The sequence below is a fragment of the Bos grunniens genome, chromosome 3, assembly GCF_055505025.1.
Source record: "Bos grunniens cultivar Pamir isolate PY7600 chromosome 3, Bosgru_T2T1.0, whole genome shotgun sequence".
NCBI classification, from domain to species: Eukaryota; Metazoa; Chordata; class Mammalia; order Artiodactyla; family Bovidae; genus Bos; species Bos grunniens.
This window is the reverse complement of record NC_141167.1, coordinates 71,554,112-71,573,728: the sequence shown is the minus strand read 5'-3', so window position 1 is coordinate 71,573,728 and position 19,617 is coordinate 71,554,112. Positions and strand designations below refer to the sequence as shown.

The 19,617-nt window shown below is 43.4% G+C and overlaps 1 protein-coding gene across 11 annotated transcripts in view; it reads left to right on the top strand.

The window, feature by feature from the left end:
• BCAR3 (BCAR3 adaptor protein, NSP family member) overlaps positions 1-19,617 on the top strand; it is a 259,712-nt gene that overhangs the window by 148,311 nt on the left and 91,784 nt on the right. The window lies entirely within an intron of this gene.

Sequence of the window (19,617 nt, the reverse complement as noted above, 5' to 3'; positions counted from 1 at the left end):
CCAGGGAGAGAGCTGTATAGAGCATAAAGAGAAGGCCCCCTAGAGCCCAGCCAGGAGGAACCCGAGCACAGACCATTCTGGGGAGTCAGCATAGGAGGCTGAGTGTTCAGTGGGGAGCAGAGAAATGAGGCAGGAACCACACATGGTTGGTGTTCAAAGGAAGGTGGGGATGAGAGACAAAATTCAACAGGAAAAGATCTAATCTTTTAAGTATGTAGTAAAACAAAGCACATTTTTTCATTACTTGATTCTTTTTATAAAACGTTTTTGATTTGATTAAACCAGACGTGCCCCCGGGGCCACCCTCCCTGTGGGCCTGTGTCAGCAGTGTGGTGATTATGCCTGCGGTTGGTTCCTTCCCTGGCGGTTCTGTGCATCCCTCAACAGCTCCGTGGACAGAGGTTACATAGACCACAGTGGTTGGTGTTCAGATTTTTGCCTGAGGGGTGAGGGCTGTTTTTCTAAGATGCCTGCCCTTTTCCAAAAGGGGCCTGGGGTGCATGTTCCTATATATGTTTGGCTGAGTGAAGTCTTTCCTTTTATTTTCTCAAAACTGTAGCACTTTGGGGCTTCCCTGACAGCTCAGTTGGTAAAGAATCTGTCTGCAATGCAGGAGACCCTGGTTCAATTCCTGGGTTGGGAAGATCCACTGGAGAAGGGATAGACTACCCACTCCAGTATTCTTGGGCTTCCCTTAGGGCTCAAATGGTAAAGAATCCACTTGCAATGCGGGAGACCTGGGTTCGATCCCTGGATTAGGAAGATCCCCCGGAGAAGGGAAAGGCTACCCACTCCAGTATTCTGGCCTAGAGAATTCCATGGACTGTAGAGTCCATGGGGTCACAAGGAGTCGGACAGAATAAAAGTGGTACTTTTATTCTGTCTCTGAGTTAGTTGAGAAGAAACCTTTACAAACACACTCCTTTAGCAGTGAGTGGAGAAGGCAATGGCACCCCACTCTGGTACACTTGCCTGGAAAGTCCCATGGACGGAGAAGCCTGGGGGGCTGCATTCCATGGGGTTGCGAAGAGTCGGACACAACTCAGAGACTTCCCTTTCACTTTTCACTTTCATGCACTGGAGAAGGAAATGGCAACCCACTCCAGTGTTCTTGCCTGGAGAATCCCAGGGACTGTGGAGCCTAGTGGGCTGCTGTCAGTGGGGTGGCACAGAGTCGGACAAGACTGAAGTGACTTAGCAGCAGCAGCAGCAGCAGCAGCAGGGGAATGGTTGGGGGCAGGGTGGATGGGGCCAGTAGGAGTGGAGGAAGGGCAGATAGACACCAGCCAAACAAAGCATCTGCTTTTATCAAAAGTGCTGTGTTTGGGCTTAGCCAGCCTGAAGCCTGATGATTCACTGATGCCAGAACCTCTCTGCCTGCCAAGAGACATACTGGCCTTGATACGGTTTTTCTCGTTGTTACTCTATTCAGTTTGACTGACTGCTGCCAAGTTAAGATTTCAACAGTGGCTTTTAACTTAATGCTGTCCTGGAATTCTGCTGAACACAAGTTAACCCATGAGCACATCAGGTCTTTGTCAACCAGGACCACTTGGTATTAACCTTGGATTCCTGTAGAGATTCACCATAGTGTGATATGTAGGATATTTAAATGGTGCTGTTTTAACATGATTAGAGAATCTGCCTGAGGAGGCGGTTTAATTGCCATTCTTTCAGTGTATGTCATGAACACATTCATCAGGCATGGCTGTATTTTCAGATGAGATGGAAACTGACTCATAGGAGCAGGAATTGGCTGCTGAAGTGAAAGAAGCAGGAGTTTGAGAAGCAGCTGGGCCTTAGGATCTCTGGTCACCAGGACGGGAATTGTGTCTTCATGTACAGTCTACCCTGGGCTGTAGGAAGAAAGATTCCCCAAGTTGAGGGAAATGACAAAGAAAGTCTCACCGTCTGAGGCTCTGAAAGGGAAATGCAATTCAGGACAACTGACAGCAACATGCTGACCAGAGTTTGGAGGAGGAACAGGTATGTTGTGACCATCCAGGGAGCGCTCGTGTTTAAGGATGTGTAGGAAGGACTGTCTCCAGCCTGGACTGACCCGTGTACAGGATCCCCCAGACTGTAGCATGATGAGCCAGGGCTGATCTGATAAATTCATTCACTAGGACCCTGAGTATTTGTGTGCTGGAGACTCAAAGACAGGCCAGGGCTTTTGTCCAGTTGAGGAGCTCGTGGCCCTGGGAGCAGGGGATGCATGTTTTGAACCATCTGAGCTCACCTGCACCTGTTCTCTCTTTGCTGCTGACCTGCCTTCCCATCCACACTTTTGCCCTCCATGTCACTCCACTAGCTCAGTAAACAATTCTACTTTTCTTGACCTCTGACTAACATCTTTCCAGGTATCATGTTACTTTTTCTCCTTGACCAGATGATTGCAGGTTGTGCTTTCTAGGTAACCTTCCCTCAGAGCCTGCCTTCACTGTGCCACCACTTGCTCTGGGCTGTTCTGTCCTTGGACCCAGACTTAGGAAAGGTCGGGCCATGCAACCGAGGCCCGTATCAGAGGGTGGCTCTGGGCTGTGAAAAGAACTCGAGTGCAGAGTGAACAGAGGATTGTAAGGAATGCTATGGGTAACAAAAAGGGCTTTCAGAAATTATGTTTGGAATAATAAAACCAAAGAGAGGGGGATGTGAGAGAAACCAAACTGCTGAGCTTCTGTTCAGCTTGCATTTTTTCCTTTTTTTTTGGTCGAGGAAATGACTTCTCTGATTGGAAAGGGTAGGATAGAGGTGAAGGAGGATAGTAGATGAGGCCGTGACAAGAGGCTCTAATGCCATCAAATAAGCTGAAGCCCCAAGGTTCCAGAAGAAAGGCTGAGACCACCAGACCAGTGCACAGCATTGGAAGCATTGGAGAAATGCTGGCATCACCAAGAGTGACAGGAGAGATGAAGATAGATAAGGATTTTAGTTTTCAAAACGGAACTAGGGAGATACAATTAATCTACAAAATGGTAAGATTGACATCCATCTCAGGAAATATTCTAAAAAGGATTATTAGAACAATGATTTTTGAATACTTGGGGAAGGAAGCAACAACCAGTAGTAATTAGCAGGGCTTTGCCAAAAAGCAGGTCGGACTAGTTTCACTTTCCTTCCTGGGGTTACTTTGTTGGTAGATTAGAGGACCGTTGAGAAGGTGTATATTCAGATGTCAGTCATCAGTGATATCCTTAGGATGAAAGTGATTGCAAGCCAGATGATGGTACAGGAAACACACTCTAGGCTGTGTCTGTAGCCCGTTTCTAGCCAACTTTAAAATATCTTTTAGACAATGATGCTGACATAAACATCATGTTGGTGGATGTTATGAATATTGGGGGAATAACTAATATGTCAGAGATAGAAGTAAGATCCAAAAAAGATCTTGGCATTTTGAAACAACAGACCAAACCTAACTAGAAGGACTCTGTGTGTGTGTGTGTGTGTGTGCACACGCACACACACAGAGTCACTCAGTCGTGTCCAACTCTTTGCGACCCTTTAGACTCTAGCCCGCCAGGCTCCTCAGTCCATGGGATTCTCCAGGCAAGAATACTGAAGTGGGTGGCCATTCTCTTCACCAGGAGATCTTCTCAACTCAGGGATCAAACCCGAGTTTCCCACGTCTCCCGCATTGCAGGCAAATTCTTTGCCTGGTGAGCCATCGGGGAAGCCCAACTGGAAGGACTCAGGAGGGACAGAGACTTGGACTAAGTCCAAAACACAAAATAAATGTATAGCGTTTGGCTTAATAGCCACATGTGAAAAAGTATTCCAGGATTTAGGTAAGTGCAACCCTAGAATGAGTCAGCAGTATTCTAGGGTTGTCAAAGAAGCTAATGTGATTTTAGGAGCATTAATTGAAGTTTAATAATTGGACCAAGGGAAGTGGTTACACTTGGCTGCCCAGCTCCCATCTGGTGAATTGTTATCTCTAAACAACAGAAATAGAAGATGAATTCCTCCACTACAGAGCAGTTAGCTTCTGTCTAGATCACTCTTCTACTTTAAAGCAGAGACGTTTAATCATCAAGGCATACCCCTAAGGTTCTTTGTATTAGTGAAAAGGAACTCCTCATGTCATGGGTTAACCCTGGGAGGAGAATATAAAATAAGCACCAGCCTTAATCCTGTCAACTACTAGTGAGCCAGCTTTAACAAATGAAATCAAGAAGTATGTCTTGAGATGTGGGAGAGTAAATCTCATATTTATTTTGCAAAGGGATGAAACAAAATGTACTGTCTGAAATGCACATCTAGGACTGTTATAGTTCTCTGTTTTTAAAGCTACATCCTGTTTTAAAGCACAATCGTATGCATATTTTATAATTAATTTCATAATTAGCTTTTATGGGTGATTTTTCTTTTTCTTTTCTTTTTGGCTTCTTCTTTTTTTTAAAGATTAAAGTAGAATTGACTTACAATGTTAACAGATTACATCCTTCTTTTAATTAGCAAAGACAGTGCATATACTATGCCCCTGTGTGGCATGAGAAAGTAACTTAAAAATTTTTTTTTAATTTTTTATTTTTAATTGGAAGATAATTGCTTTACAATGTTGTGTTGGTTTCTGCCATACAACAACATGAATCAGCCATAAGTATACATATGTCCCCTCCCTCTTGAACCTCCCTCCTACCCCTCTAGGTTGTCACAGGGCACCAGTTTGACCTCCCTATGTCATACAGCAAATTTCCACTAGCTATCTGTTTTACATGGGGCTTCCCAGGTGGCTCAGTGGTAAAGAATCTGCCTGCTAATACAGGAGATGAGGGTTCGATCCCTGCGTTGGGAAAATCCCCTGGACAAGGGAATGGCAACCCACTCCAGTATTCTTGCCTGGGAAATCCCATGGATAGAGGAGCCTTGGTGGGCTACAGTCCATGGAGTCACAAAGAGTTGGACACGGCTGAGTATGTACTAATGGTAGTTTCATTCCTAGTTTTTTAAGAAATCTCCATGCTATTCTATGCTAAGTCACTTCAGTCATGCCCGACTCTGTGTGACCCCATAGACGGCAGCCCACCAGGCTCCCCCGTCCCTGGGATTCTCCAGGCAAGAACACTGGAGTGGGTTGCCATTTCCTTCTCCAATGTGTGAAAGTGAAAAGTGAAAGTGAAGTCGCTCAGTCATATCCGAGTCTTAGCGACCCCATGGATTGCAGCCTAACAGGCTCCTCCGTCCATGGGATTTTCCAAGCAAGAGTACTGGAGTGGGGTGCCATTGACTGTTCTCCATAGTGACTGTATCAGTTAACATTCCCACAACCGTGCAATAAGGTTCCTTTTCTCCACATCCTGTCTAGCATTTATTGTTTGCAGGGTTTTTGCTGATGGCCATTCTGACCAGTGTGAGATGGTACTTCATTGTAGTTTTGCCTTACATTTCCCTAATAATGAGCGATGTTGATCATATATTCCTGTGTTTATTGGCCGTCTGTATGTCTTCTTTGGAGAAATGTCTACTTAGGCCTTCTGCCCATTTTTTGATTGGGTTGTTTGTTTTTCTGATATTGAGCTGCATGGGCTGCTTGTATATTTTGGAGATTAATCATTTGTCTGTTGCTTCATTTGTAATTATTTTCTCCCATTCCAAGGGTCGCTTTTTTTCATCTGGTGTATAGTTTCCTTTGCTGTGCTTTTAAATTTAATTAGGATAAAGTAACTCGTTATTGCAACTTTAATGTGATTCCCAGTATCAGTGGAGAAACTGTCCATCTAACTACACACTAGCTCATGTTTTTCCAAGTGATGTCATTTCTCCACTCACCAGGCCAGTCCTGTTTTAAGCATCTAGTTCTTCACTTTCCCATAAACAGTTGGAAATGACCTTGTGGTCCACTCAGTCCTCTTGGTTATCTCCCTGGTTAACCTCCTCTCTGGCATTTCAAACGTGTCCAGAGGGATTCATTTGCAGCTGAAGCAGCCAGCTTCTCAAGACCACTTTGAAAATACCTAGTCTCAGAGGGGCTGGGGAGCTAGGCGCTGGCCCGACAGCAGTGACCTTCCACTGCTAAGGGAGTTCTGTCTTCGGCCATCACCGCTCGGTCACAGGCCTGTGGCTATATTATCTCCTTCATGAGGCGGCCCTTCAGTCCAAGAACAACATTTCTCTCATGTTCCCTCTCTCTCTCCAATGTTATTCTTCCCTTGATGAACCCATGGAGTGTGGTGGGAAGGGTTAGAGTCTAGATCTGCTGCATAGTGCAGAGAACACACACACACACACACACTCATACTCATTCATTCAAACCAGCATGGATTGAGCAGCTGTACTCTGGGGCTACAGAGGTGAATAAAATAAAATATGGTCCCTATTCTTAGTGAGATCATAGTCCAGTAAGGGAAATAAACAGGCATATACATATTGTATTGAATTATTATTTGTTATAGTAAAGTTTTATATTATAACAAATAATTATAATTCAATATAATGCATGTACTCCTTTATATGTTTTATAATGCATAGAAAATAAGTGCCAATGAGATGTTATTAATTCTGTGAGTTGGTGGTGGGGAGGGAGGAAGGGGAAAGAGTGGTCAGAGAAGATGGAAATGAATAGAAAGACGATGGGGACTCTGTAGACTTCTTGGTTCAGGGAATTCCAAATAGTTTGGATTTGTTGGAGCGTAAGGAGCATGGTGAGGAGATGAAGCTGGTGAGATGGACAAGGCCTTCGAATCGTGGATAACGTCTAATAAAATATAAGATGAGAATGCTGTACTCTCACACATGTTAATCTTACCTGAAAGAACATGGGTTTAGTCAGAAATATTGGCCAATGGAAGCAAAATCTTAATAGATTCAAAGCCTCTTGCTATCCCTTCCTACCCCGCCACAGCTCCCCAAGGTGTTGAGATGTTGATAAAACTGCATGCTGGCGGACAGAGTGACTGAGGGCTCTAAGTTCCAAGGCCATGTCCACATGCACGTAGGCTGAGGTTGCCAACAAAGGGCAAACTTCCTCCCAATTATTGGGTTCACCTTTCCTGCTTGTCGATGTGCCCTTGCACATGGGTTGGTTAAGGACGGTACACCAGTAGAGTCCCCCAGGCTGCAGTGTTCGTCTTCTTTGGCACCACTGCTACGTGTGAAGAGGCCCATTGGTCACACTTGCCTTAAGTCTCTGTATTGCATTTCAGTTAAATGTTCTAGGAATGAGGTCATTTGTGGTAAATGGATACTTGCAAGCTAGAACTCCATTCAGACGTATAAACCTCCTAGTCCCTCACCTCAGTAAGTTTTGAGTTGATGATTTTTGCAGTGCCTTCATATCTGAGAACCGCACTGTACTTGGCAGCTTTGTATAGATTCTTTGTGTGTTCTACAGTCATCATTTGTGAATCATGACAGTTTTCTTCTTCCTTTTCCACTTCTTATACTTTTTATTTCTTTTGCTTATTTAATGCACTGACTAGGACCTCCAGGACAGTGCATTGAAACAGTAATAGGGGGCATCCTTATCTTGTTTCTGATTGATTGATTGGTTTTAGTAATGATTGTAATACTTCACCATTAAGAATGAGGTTTTTACCAGATATATTTGTTCTTTTTTATTTCTAGTTTGTGATGAGTTAGCTTTTTCCTCACTGAGATCATGAAAAATTGGTGGTATTTGTTTAAATCCTCTTCCTCTTCCCATTAATTAGAAGCCCCAAATGATTTTTCTTTTAATCTGTTAATGTGGTGAATAGATTTTCTCAAGTTAAACGGACTCTGTATTCCAGGAGTCAACCCAGTTTGATTATATTTTTATACATTCTTGGATTCTTAAATTAGGTTTGTCAATATTTTAGGATTTTTTTTGTATCTCTTCATGTGTAAGATTAACCTATACTTTTTCTTTCTTTTATTAACCTGGTGTCCTTTAGTATCAAAATTATAATATCCTCTTTTTCAAATTTCTTGAGTTTATATAATTTTCATAGTAATAAATTCCAAAGTTTGGCAGAACTTCCTGGTTAGAAAAACCATCTAGATCTGTAGCTGTTGAACAACTGACTCAATTTTTTAATTGTTATAGATAGGACTCTTCAGGTTTTCTGTTTGAGTCTATTTTAGTATTATTTTTCCAGGAATTTGTTTTTTTCCTAAGCTTTCAAATTTATTGGTATAAAGATGTTCATAGTGTTCTCTTACTGTGCTCTCTTGTATCTGTGATTATGTGCTGCGTGTGCTCAGTTGCTCAGTCATGTCCACGTGGCTCTTTGTGACCCCAAGGCCTGTAGCCCCCCAGGTTCCTCCTCTGATTTTTCCCGTAAGAATACTGGAGTGAGTTGCCATTTCTTCCTCCAGGGGATCTTCCTGACCCGGGATCTCTGATTATACCCCCACTTTATTTCTCTACTGTTTCGTGCCTTCTCTCATTCTCCCCCCCTAGATTATGTCTGTCAGAGGTTTATTTTATTAGACTCCTGAAGAACCAGGCTTCATCTGTTGCTGCCTTACTGTATCATTTTTTTTTAATTTCTGCATTTTAAAAATCTTTAGTCTATTTTTTAAATATTTGTTCTGTTCTCTTAAGCTAGAAACAGTTAATTTCAGTCTTCTCTAAAAGTAAGCATTTAAGGCTCTAGTCTCCTAGACTCCTCCAAATAACCACTTTGATTGTATCCTACATGTGCTATATCCTATATTGTGCAAATCTGTCTTGAGTTTAATCTGGTTAACAGTTGCCATGTTTGGTGATACATTTGAGTTTATAGCTACCTCTTATTCTTCGTGTCTGTACTGTTCATACATTTTTCTAAACTATGGTCATTTTTTTAACTGCCTTATTTTGAATTGTCTTTAAAAAAAAAAAACCCTCTATTCCTATTCATTTAATGGTTAGTTTAAAAATACCTTTCAATGACTTTATACAACATAATAGAGTAAAACAATACCTTTCCTTCTTCTCAAGCAATGCAGGATTTAGAACATGCGCTTCGGGCACCTTCCACTTGGCTCCTATGTCAGTGTTGCCCTGTGTTTTAGTTTGTCTTTTAAAATTGTAGTTAGTTACACATACCATCGGAGAAAGCGATGGCTCCCCACTCCAGTACTCTTGCCTGGAAAACCCCATGGACGGAGGAGCCTGGTGGGCTGCAGTCCATGGGGTCGCTAAGAGTCAGACATGACTGATCGACTTCACTTTCACTTTTCACTTTCACACATTGGAGAAGGAAATGGCAACCCACTCCAGTGTTCTTGCCTGGAGAATCCCAGGGACGGGGGAGCCTGGTGGGCTGCCGTCTATGGGGTCTCACAGAGTCGGATACGACTGAAGCGACTTAGCAGCAGCAGCAGCACACATACCATAAAATTTACCTTCTTAACCATTTTTAAGTGCATGGTTCAGTAACGGTAAGTGCATTCACATTGTTGTACAACCAGTCTCCAGAACTCTCTTCAGCTTGCAAAGCGGAAAATCTGCACACATTAAACAACAACTCCCCGTTCCCTGCCCACCGCACACCCTCCCCTGCCCCTGGCCACCACAATTCTACTTTCTGACTCTATAATTTTGACTACTCTGAGTACCTCATATAAGTGACATCCTCATGGGTATTTGTCTTTTGTGACTGGCTTATTTCACCTACCATATTGTCCTTAAGGTTCTTCTGTATGCTAGCATATGTCAGAATTTTCTTCCTTTTTGAGGCCAGATGATATTCCATGGTATAGATCACGTTGTGTATATAGCACATTTTGTTTATCCATTCATCTGTGAGTAATACTGCTATAAATGTGCACAAATATCTCTTCAAAATCCTTGCTTTCAATTTTGGGGGTATATATTCAGAACATAAATTGCTGGATTGTATGGGAATTCTACTTTTACTTTTTGAAGAGCCAACATACTGTTTTCCACGGCAGCTGTACCATTTTACATTCCCACCAACAGTGCACAGGATTCGTTTCTCCACATTCTTACCAACGCTTGATTGTCTGTTTTTTAACTCCACGGATTGGACATTGTCTTGTTTTCACCATCAGTGCCGTTTTAGAGTTGCCTGTCTATTTACCAGTTTCTCTGTGCATCGTTCAGTCTTAGACCCTAAGTTTTCCTTCTGGCGTACTTTTCCTGCTTCCTGAAGGGTATTCTCTACTTTTATTTGTCTCTGATTGTCTTTATTCACCCTTGTTCTCAGTAGTTTTCTGGGCAAGAAATTTTGTGCTCCTCACTTTCCCTTTTGGCTGCTGAAAATCTCCTGTCAGTCTAATTGTCATTGCTGTCAAGGCAACCTTTCTTTGCTCTTCTGTTGCTTTTAAGATCTTCTCTTTGTTTTTGGTAGTCTGTAACTTCCTTAAAATGTGTTTATTTTTGTTTTATACTGCTTAGGACTCATGGGATGCCTGAATCTGATAATTAGTATTTTTCATTAACTTTGACGATTTCCCATCATTATTTGACTGTTGCTTTTTGCCTTTTTCTATTCTCTCTTTCTAGAGTTCTGGTTAAATATAAGTAAACCTTTTCATTCTACCTTCTGCATCTCTTTTATATTTTCCCTGACTCTTTCTCTGCTGTGTTTTGTATAATTTATTTATTTATTTTAATTCATAAATATTTTCTCTAGTAATGTCTGGCTTATTTATAAGATTATTTTTATATTTATATCTAGATGTTGTGATCAACTTTTTAAAATTTCTAGATGTTAGATTATTTTTGTATCTGCTTGTTTATTCTTAAGTCACATTTTTTATTCCATCTTTTAAAAAAAATTATCATGCATCATTATTTTATAGCTTACCTCTGAAATTCTAATATCTGAATTCTTTAGGGATCTCAATCGGTTGTCATTTCTGCTCATTTTGGAGATTGTCATTGGGGCTTATTTTCTGGTGTATGTAATTATTTCTAAAAGGGAGTTTATATTTAACCAAACTTGTGGATATCCTGTGTAGCTTCTGTTGATGAAGTTTTCCTCCAGAAAGCACTTCTACGTTGTTCCCTGACACTAACCCAGACACTTTAATATTTTGCTCAGTTTTGGATTCTCTATCAAAGCAGGTCATATAAATTTGCATCCCAAAGGATGACTTGTGCTTTACACATTCTTAGGGGAGACTATTACTACTGCTATTTTTTCCATCAGAATCTGTGGTGGAGATAGCAGGTCTCCTGGGTTTCCTTTGCTAGAGCATGTTTTTGTCTTGTATTTAGCACATTTCTTCTGTGGTGGGCGGTGTAGTCCTGGTCTGACTGTTCTAGTATTATGCAGAGAACTAACTTCAGAGTGAGTTGCTCAGTCTTGCGGACCCGGGGCTTAGCCTCCCTGCTTCCCTCCTTATCTTTTTGTTGTTGTTCACATTTTGTGTTCTTAATTTGTTCTCTTTTTGTGTCTGTTTTATATATATGTCTGTGTTTCCTGAGACTTTCCCTTTCTTGTGACTTCAACAATATATTTGAAAATACATTTGTAATTTGGTTATCATTTAGATTTGAGACTACCTGGTCTGCCAGGTTAAGCAAATGAAGGTCCCAGGGTGGAACTTTCTATTTTTCTGAGTCTTTATTTGTATATATGGTGGTTAATTGTGCATTATATGTTCACTTGTCCTTGCCCTTGTTTATTTATTAATTGGTTACTATGTGACAAATACTTTGGTACGTGATTAGTATACATTAATGAGCAAGACAGAAGTAGCCTCTGACTTGACAGAGCTTACAGTCCTGCAGAAAAGACATAAACGAGCAGTGGCAGCTGAGGCGGGGTGATGGAGGAGACCAAAGCGTTATGTAAAATTGGGCTCTCTTATCTAGCTTCTGCACAGCTCCTTTGTTTTATTGTTCCTTGGTTTTCATGAGTTAACTACTTTTGCTGGTACGAAGGGATTACTTAAATATTATATTTTATTATACTCTAAGAGAAGGATTTCTGTGTTCATAGTTTGAAGGATGTGAAAGACCCCAGAAAATAAGTATCTGTTGAGAAGGAAGAAGAGCTTATTTGGGATATTCAGTAGCTAAATGGCAGCAGTCATGTGTGCACTACTAACCATGGAAAATGGGTGGTGAAGGGATAAAGGGTTACTAATTCAGATCCTGGTAGTCAGCACGGTATAGTGCTTGAGGCAGGCATACGTGTGTGCTCAGTCATGTCTGACTCTTTGCAGCCCCATGGACTGTAGCCCCCCAGTCACCTCTGTGCATGCCAAGAATACTGGTGTGGGTTGCCTTTTCCTCCTCCAGGGGATCTTCCTGACCCAAGCGTAGAACCCACGTCTTTTTCGTCTCCCGCATTGGCAGGCAGAATCTTTACCACTGCGCCACCTGCACGGTGTTTGCTAATTCATTCTTAGCAAATGTATTGAGTCCCTACCAAGTGCTAGGCACCATCTGCCTGGTTCCCTTAGAAAGAGTTCAGTGAGTATCCTTACCTCTGTCTTTCCTTTCACCCGCTACATCCTGCCATTTACCAAGGTCTATCTATTCCGCCTTCTAAAAGTCTCCCTCACACTGTCACTCTGACCCAGGCCTACTCATCTCTTACCCAGACCCCATAGTATCCTCCCTTTAGTCTTCCTGGCTCCATTTGGACCCGACTAATCTGTTTTCCATACTGCTGCATGGAGATTTTTCTAAAACACAAATCTCTGGTTATTCTCCAGCATGAGAGCCTTCAACAAATCCCACTGCTTTCAAGATAAAGTGTAAATGTGTTTACTTGGCATCCAAGCCCCTGATAGTCTGGCTCTGCCTCCTCTTCATCCTGATCTCCCAACCCCTCACCAGACCTATTACCTCCCCCAACCCCCTGCTTTCCTTAGGAGTTCTTTTACTCCTTAATTCAGCAAGTGGTTTCTGGGCAACTGCTATGTGCAGAGCCCAGGGGACACCAAGGGGAACAAAGCAGAGAAAGCTCCACTCTTGCAGGATTATATTCAAGGGAATAGACAGACCATGAGCAAATAAACATATCATAAATTATCACATAATATGGGAAAAATGAAGCCAGATAAGGGGACAGAGTGTGGTGGTGGTGTTCATTTAGGTAGGCTGGTTAAGGAGGTGATGTTTGAGAGAGATCTGGGTAACGTGGGCCTGAGTGAGCCTTCAAGTATACACGTGCTAAGTTGCTTCAGTTGTATTTGACTCTGTGACCCTATGGAATGTAGCCCAGCAGGCTGCTCTGTCCATGGGATTCTCCAGGCAAGAATACTGGAGTAGGTTGCCCTGTCCTTCTCCAGGGTATCTTCCCCACCCAGGGATCGAACCCTCATCTCTTAGGTCTCTTGCATTGGTATGTGGATTCTTTACCACTAGCGCCACCTGGGAAGCCCCTTCAAGTATATATAGAGAAACTATTCCAGGCAAAGGAGCAGTGAATGCCAAGCCACAGCTGACTTGATGCGTTTGCACAACAGAAAGAAAAGTCAGTAGGGCTTTGGAATAGGCAACAAGCGTGTCAGTGTTCTTTTGCTGAGTAACAAGTTACCACAGACTTGGTGACCTAACATTCATTTGTTACCCCACAGATTCTGTAGGGCAGAAGTCCCATGTGGCTCAGCTGGGTTCTCAGCTCAGGGTCTCACTCAAGATGTCAGTGACTGCATTCTCATCTGAGGTTCTGGGGTGGGGAGTCTGCTTCCACACTCATTCAGGTTGCTGGCAGAATCCAGTTCCTTGTGGTTGTAGGACTGTGGGCTCTGGACATCTGCTAGGGGCAGCTCTCATCTCCTATGGGTTCTGCCTTGTCACAGACCCTCTCATAACATCACTCTGGCAACAGACTCCCTCATGTCAAATCCCCCAAGTCAGCTGACTTGTGACATTATTAACATTTGCAAAATCCCTTCACAGCAGTACCTGGATTAGTGTTTGATTAACTTCAAGGGACAGGAATCTCAAAAAAGGGGCATCTTTGAAATTCTGCCTAATGCAGGTTGGAAAGCTGGCTGAGATCATGCCATCCAGGGCCTCAAAGGCCACAGTGGGACCTCAAGGTTTTGTTTTGACAAGATGGGAGCTAGTAGAGGATTTTGAGCAGGGCAGTGATCTGAGTAAGGATCATGCTGGCTACTGTGTGGAGGTGGTAGAGATGAAGCAGAACTGGGGATTTGTATTGCAGAGTCCAGGTGAGAGATGATGGTGGCCAGGGCTAACGGAAAGTCAACTCCTCAGTGCTGTGGTCCCCCATATGTAGTGTATTATCACATGCTTCTCTCATTGCCTGAGGATTTCTCATCACCACCCGCCCCACAGCTTCTTCACTGGGACAAGTCCCTACTCAGCCCTCAAACCTTAACTCAGATGTTGCTTCAAGGCCTCTCTATGGAGCTTCCCTCCCATTGACTCTCTCTAACTTGAACTGTGCTGAGTTGGTTGATCTGTTTTCCCACTTGCCTGTAGCCTCTCTATAAAAGCAGCACCTGTGCCTTTGCTTCTTTGTATTTCTGTTGTCTGGCCTACTGTAGTTGCTTGCTAATGTTTGGGGATGAATACAAGAACTGTGGGGGATACTGAGTGTGAAGTGAGCAACCCATTTCTCTTGGATTGCTCACCTTGTAGAGGGAGATACCATTGTATAAATACCATTACAGTAAACATGCATGGACGCACCAGAGGAAGAGTGCAAATTCTGCACATCACTAGTGTGCACGGAGGGCTCTGGTGGCTCAGTTGGTAAAGAATCCGCCTGCAGTGCAGGAGAACCAGGTTCGATTCCCTAGGTCTAGAAGTTCCCCTGGAGAAGGGAATGGCAACCCACTCCAGTATTCTTCTTGCCTGGAAAATCCCATGGACAGAGGAGCCTGATGGACTACAGCCCATGGGGTCGCAAAGAGTCGGACATGACTGAGTGACTCAACCACCGCCAGTGTGCGTGGAGTCTAAGGGGAGCCCCAGTCTGATATAGCTGGATCTAGTTTCTCACATCCCTCCATTGTATGAAACAATCATGTTATCACAGGCATTTCCTTTTTATATTATATCCAAACGAACATTTGTGTGACATCACTGTTAGCCGTTAATTTAGCCTGTAATATTTAAATAAGTAAACATCCATTCCCTTAAAACATTCTCTCATTTAAGATAGACATAGGGCACTTCCATCTCCATCTGCATTTGAACTGCTCAGAAAAGATCTATGTCAGTGAAATTCTGTTTGTGTATTCAAGGCGGAGAACCTCTTAACTCAAAATAGCGAACACTTCTAGCTCAAGTGTCCCTTTAAGAGAGAGGAAATTATTAACCTGGTTACTGATGAGAAATAAACTAAAATAGTAAATATGTGTAACATTTCTGAGACTCCCAGCCAGACATCCTCAGTATGAACTTGAGAAAGTGGGACACTGGAAAGAATGATTTAACCAGAGTAAGCACAGTGATGTTATTTAAAACTTAAAAAACTTAAGAACAGAATAACAGAGTCTGGTTTCATCCTGCTGCTTTCCTGCAGTCTGTGGATGGTGCTCTGCAGGGCAGCCTGCCTGACAGAGGGCCCGTGGTGCCCACCAGACTCTCAGGGGTAGAGATGCACACAACAGCATGGATTCACATGGGTGGGGATTCATAACTGGCATAAGCAAAAAAAAAGATTAAAAAAGCTTTTCATTTATATTGCCAAGTTTCTCTGTTTGTTTTCTAGTGAACTCTGTTGGAGAGTATAAAGATGTGGTTTAAGGAGTGTTTGCTGTGCAGTCTTATATGAATAATTGGATATTCTATTTCAAATTAGAGGCTGGGGCTACAGGGCCAACTGCTATGTTTCTAGCTTATGTCTTCTTTGTGGTTAGATGGATTAGAGTTAGGGTTAGGCTGGCTGAGAAAGGAGACACAGCACTTCTACATTAAAATATTTGGGTTGGCTAAAAAGTTTGCTTGAGTTTTTCTGTAAGATGGTACAGAAAACCCTGACGAACCTTTTGGCCAACCCAATATACTGTTAATTTGGTTCAAGGCAATGATTTTTAAGGCTTTTGGATTTATAACGTACTCTCTTTGTCTTCCCTCCCTTGCCTCTCTGAAAAGGGTGAGCAGAAGAATGCAATCTGTCTGCAGTGCAGGAACCACAGCAAACATGGGTTTGATCCCTGGGTTGGGAAGATCCCTTGGAGAAGGAAATGGCAACCCACTCCAGTATTCTTGCCTGGAGAATCCCCATGGACAGAGGAGCCTGGCGGTCTGCAGTCCATAGGGTCGCAAAGAGTCGGACACGACTGAAGCGACTTAGCACTCACACACTGTTCTGCTTAAAGAATGAACAGAACTCTCTCAGCAGGGTTCAGTTGAGGGTGGGGTCAGGAGGAGACTTCAGTTTTTATCCCTAACCAGCACCTCCTATTTCCTTCTCTTCTGCCAAGAGAAGTGTGTGTGGTGGAGGATCAAATGGGAACACTGGAGTCCATGCAAGCCTGGGGGGATGCTTGGGAGAACACCCCAGACTCCTCTGTGCTGGGGCCACTGGGCAGGAGAGCAGGGTGGTAGGGAGAGCAGGTATGTTACCGAGCTGGGTCCTTGGACTCTTTAACCAATAGAAACTGATAAGAGGTCAGCCAAGGATTTCAGGCAGGGTTCTTCTGATGCCACAGGAGGGAGTGAAAACAAGTAACAGGCACCCTTGCTCGCCAGCCCCCGGTGGGGGAGAGCTGGTCCTGTAAATGGGGTGAGGGGAAGGAAAGCTTGGTGGGTTGGGCTAGAGGGTGATGCAGATGATCTTCCAACCCCCTTGGTCCTGTTGGGTGCAGAGGGCATGGGCAGTATGCTGCTTTTGCTCCCAGCAGCCCAAAAATGGCAGCTGAATTTTGGCCTTTTTGTAACGTGCTATTCAGGACCTGCCCCAACCCGGGGTGGATGTAGTTATTTTTAGTTCCTTATGGTTTTTTTGTATTCTGTTGCTCCAGGTGAAATTTATCTGGATACAAACACTTGGAGTAAAGGGTCCCAGGTCCTAGCCTGTCTCACAAGGGCCACCCTGCCTGGAGGTGACCCCACCTCTGAATGGGGACCCTACTGACTGCAGCTGGGGCTGCCTCAGGAACCACCCAGACACAGCGCCCAGCCTGATCCGTGTTGGTTACCACACCCCTTCCCAATAGAGCTTGAGGGGTCTGTCCTGATAGAAGGAGCTCAGTTTTCAGGTCTATCCTAGAAAAGAGAGAGAGGAATATTTCAGCTTTCGAAGGTAAAAGGAAAAGGATTTTTACAGGTAAATCTGGTGAGAAGAGCAGATCCTGGGCAAAGTTCTAAAAAGAATTTATTAAAAGAATGACCTTTGAACACCTAAAAAAAGTTAAAATTACAGATCATGACTATGTGGTCTTGGTATTTGGAAGCTATTTCCTCCAAAATGAGTGAAATGAAGCTCAGGGAAAATATTTGACCTTGTTAGTTGCCAATGAAAAAATTCCAGTGAAAAATTAAAATTTTAGAAGACTCATGGAATCCTCCACCATGAGCTTGACAATTCCTATAGGCAGTAACTTCTAACGAGATTAGTGATGATATTAACAAATGTGATTTTTTTTTTTACATTATAATGAATTGGGTCAAAATTTGGCAGATCTGCATAACTCAGTGAACCAATATTTTCCAGAGTAGTGTTTAAAGAATCAGACATGGACAAAAGATCCATTCAAAGTGCAGGACAGATGGAAAAGAGTAAGAGATATGGCCTCAGAGTCCACAGCTAACCTTTAAGAAATTATTACTTGTCAAGGTTTGGTATATTCTTAAAGTAGAACATCCATAATTATATGAAAAACCTATTAAAGTATCCCTCCCTTTTCAATTACATAACTTCATGAGGGTGGATTTTCTTCATTTGTTTCAACCAAAACATATCACAACATTTTGAATGCAGAAGTAGATACGAGAATTCACCCATCTTCTAGTAAGCTGCTGCTGCTGCTGCTAAGTCGCTTCAGTCGTGCCCAACTCTTAGCGACCCCATAGACTACAGCCTACCAGGCTCCTCCGTCCATGGGATTTTCCAGGCAAGAGTACTGGAGTGGGATGCCATTGCCTTCTCCGTCCTCTAGTAAACCAGATGTTAAAAAGATCTGCAAAAATATGACAGTGTCACTATTCTCACTAAATTTTTGCTATAAAAACATGTTTTCCATAAAAATGTTATTTATGTAAATATTTTAATGGATTTACATTTAAAGTGTGAATTCACAAACACCTTGAAAATTTCTCAGGTTTAATTTCTAGTATCAGTAATCAGTAGATATAACCCACATGAACAAAATTGTTCAGAGTCCTCAATTATTTAGTGTGCAGAGATTCCCAGGACCAAATCATTGCTATAAACAGCACACACCTACACTGTTATCCATGCATTAAGACACACATGTACGAGTGTATATAATGGACGTTTTAGAACATACATAAAAATAGACACTTGAAAAAGATGAGAAACAGCATCCAAGTGGCTGTAACATCTTTCTGCACTCCCAGGGCCAGACCACTGGCCTGGATGATTAGCACGAGACTGGATGCCTATAAGCCTAAAATGTTACTTCAGTAGAAACCCAGGAGTTTGAGAACTTAAAAGGGAGCTTGGCCAAAGCCCTGCTGACAAAGTTTATAGTCCCTCGCCATGTGGTCTCATGGTCACAAAGCCTGGAAACATCAGCTTGAAGTCCAGACTGCAGAAGGAGAGCTGGTGACCCAGCACAGCAGACAGACTCGGCCGCTTTGGGAAAAGATGCCTGATGAACAAACACAAGCTTAGTGGCAAAGAGTATGCTTGGTTTTAAGGCTCTGAAAGACTGATTTATACTCCTCTTTGGTGGAAGTGCACCAGGGACTCTGAGCTTAAGCCCTTCTCAGATACTTTGGCCTTACAAAGCACTCATTTCAGAAGCTCATGAGCTCACACAGCCTAGAGGAGCATCCGCAAAGCCAGCCTGCCTCTGTGTGCATGGCTGTGCGCAACCCTCAGTGGACAGACCAGTCCAGGAACAGCTCTGAGGATGGGGTCCACTTTACAACAAGACGGGCTGCCCCTGAGCTGTGGGAGCCACTCCTTGTGTCCCAGCAGGGGTCCGCTGCCCCCGTTCAGGAGAGAAGTGCTACTGTCTCCCGGGGGTCTCTCCACAGAGGGAAGGTCCAAGCCCCTGAGGGTCTGGGCTTGAGCTCATTCTTCCGGAGGCGGCTGCCTTTGGGTGGGGATCCCCCGCCTCCTGAGGGCCATGTGCTTTCTGTAGATATACTGACAACCTCCCCACCAGCTTCAGAGCCACTCTGTTTAAAAAGTGATCCCATCTCTTCAGGGGAACGTGTCGATTTTGTGAAGTTTAAGTCTCTAAAGGCACTGTGTTTTCACATCCTGTGTTATGGCGGGCACCTTGCTCTAACTCTGCCAGCATTGGAGGCATCAGCTCTCACGTGCCCCCTCCCTTCCTTTGCCTAAGATCCTCTTCCGCTGTAATAAATCGGCCTCCTCAGTGACACTGCTGCTGTTTACTTGTCTGGTTAATCCTAACAGTATTATAATAGATCTGAGCAGATGTTAGATGGAGAGAGAAAAAACACTGGGGTACCAAAGAAGATTAGAATGAGTTGCTCAGCTTGACAGCAAAAGACACAGGGGATTTAGAAGCAGAGCTGGGTTCAGAACTCACCTAGCTGGGTGCTGGGTGACCTTGGGCGGCTGCGCTCCCCACCTGAGCTCCTGTTTT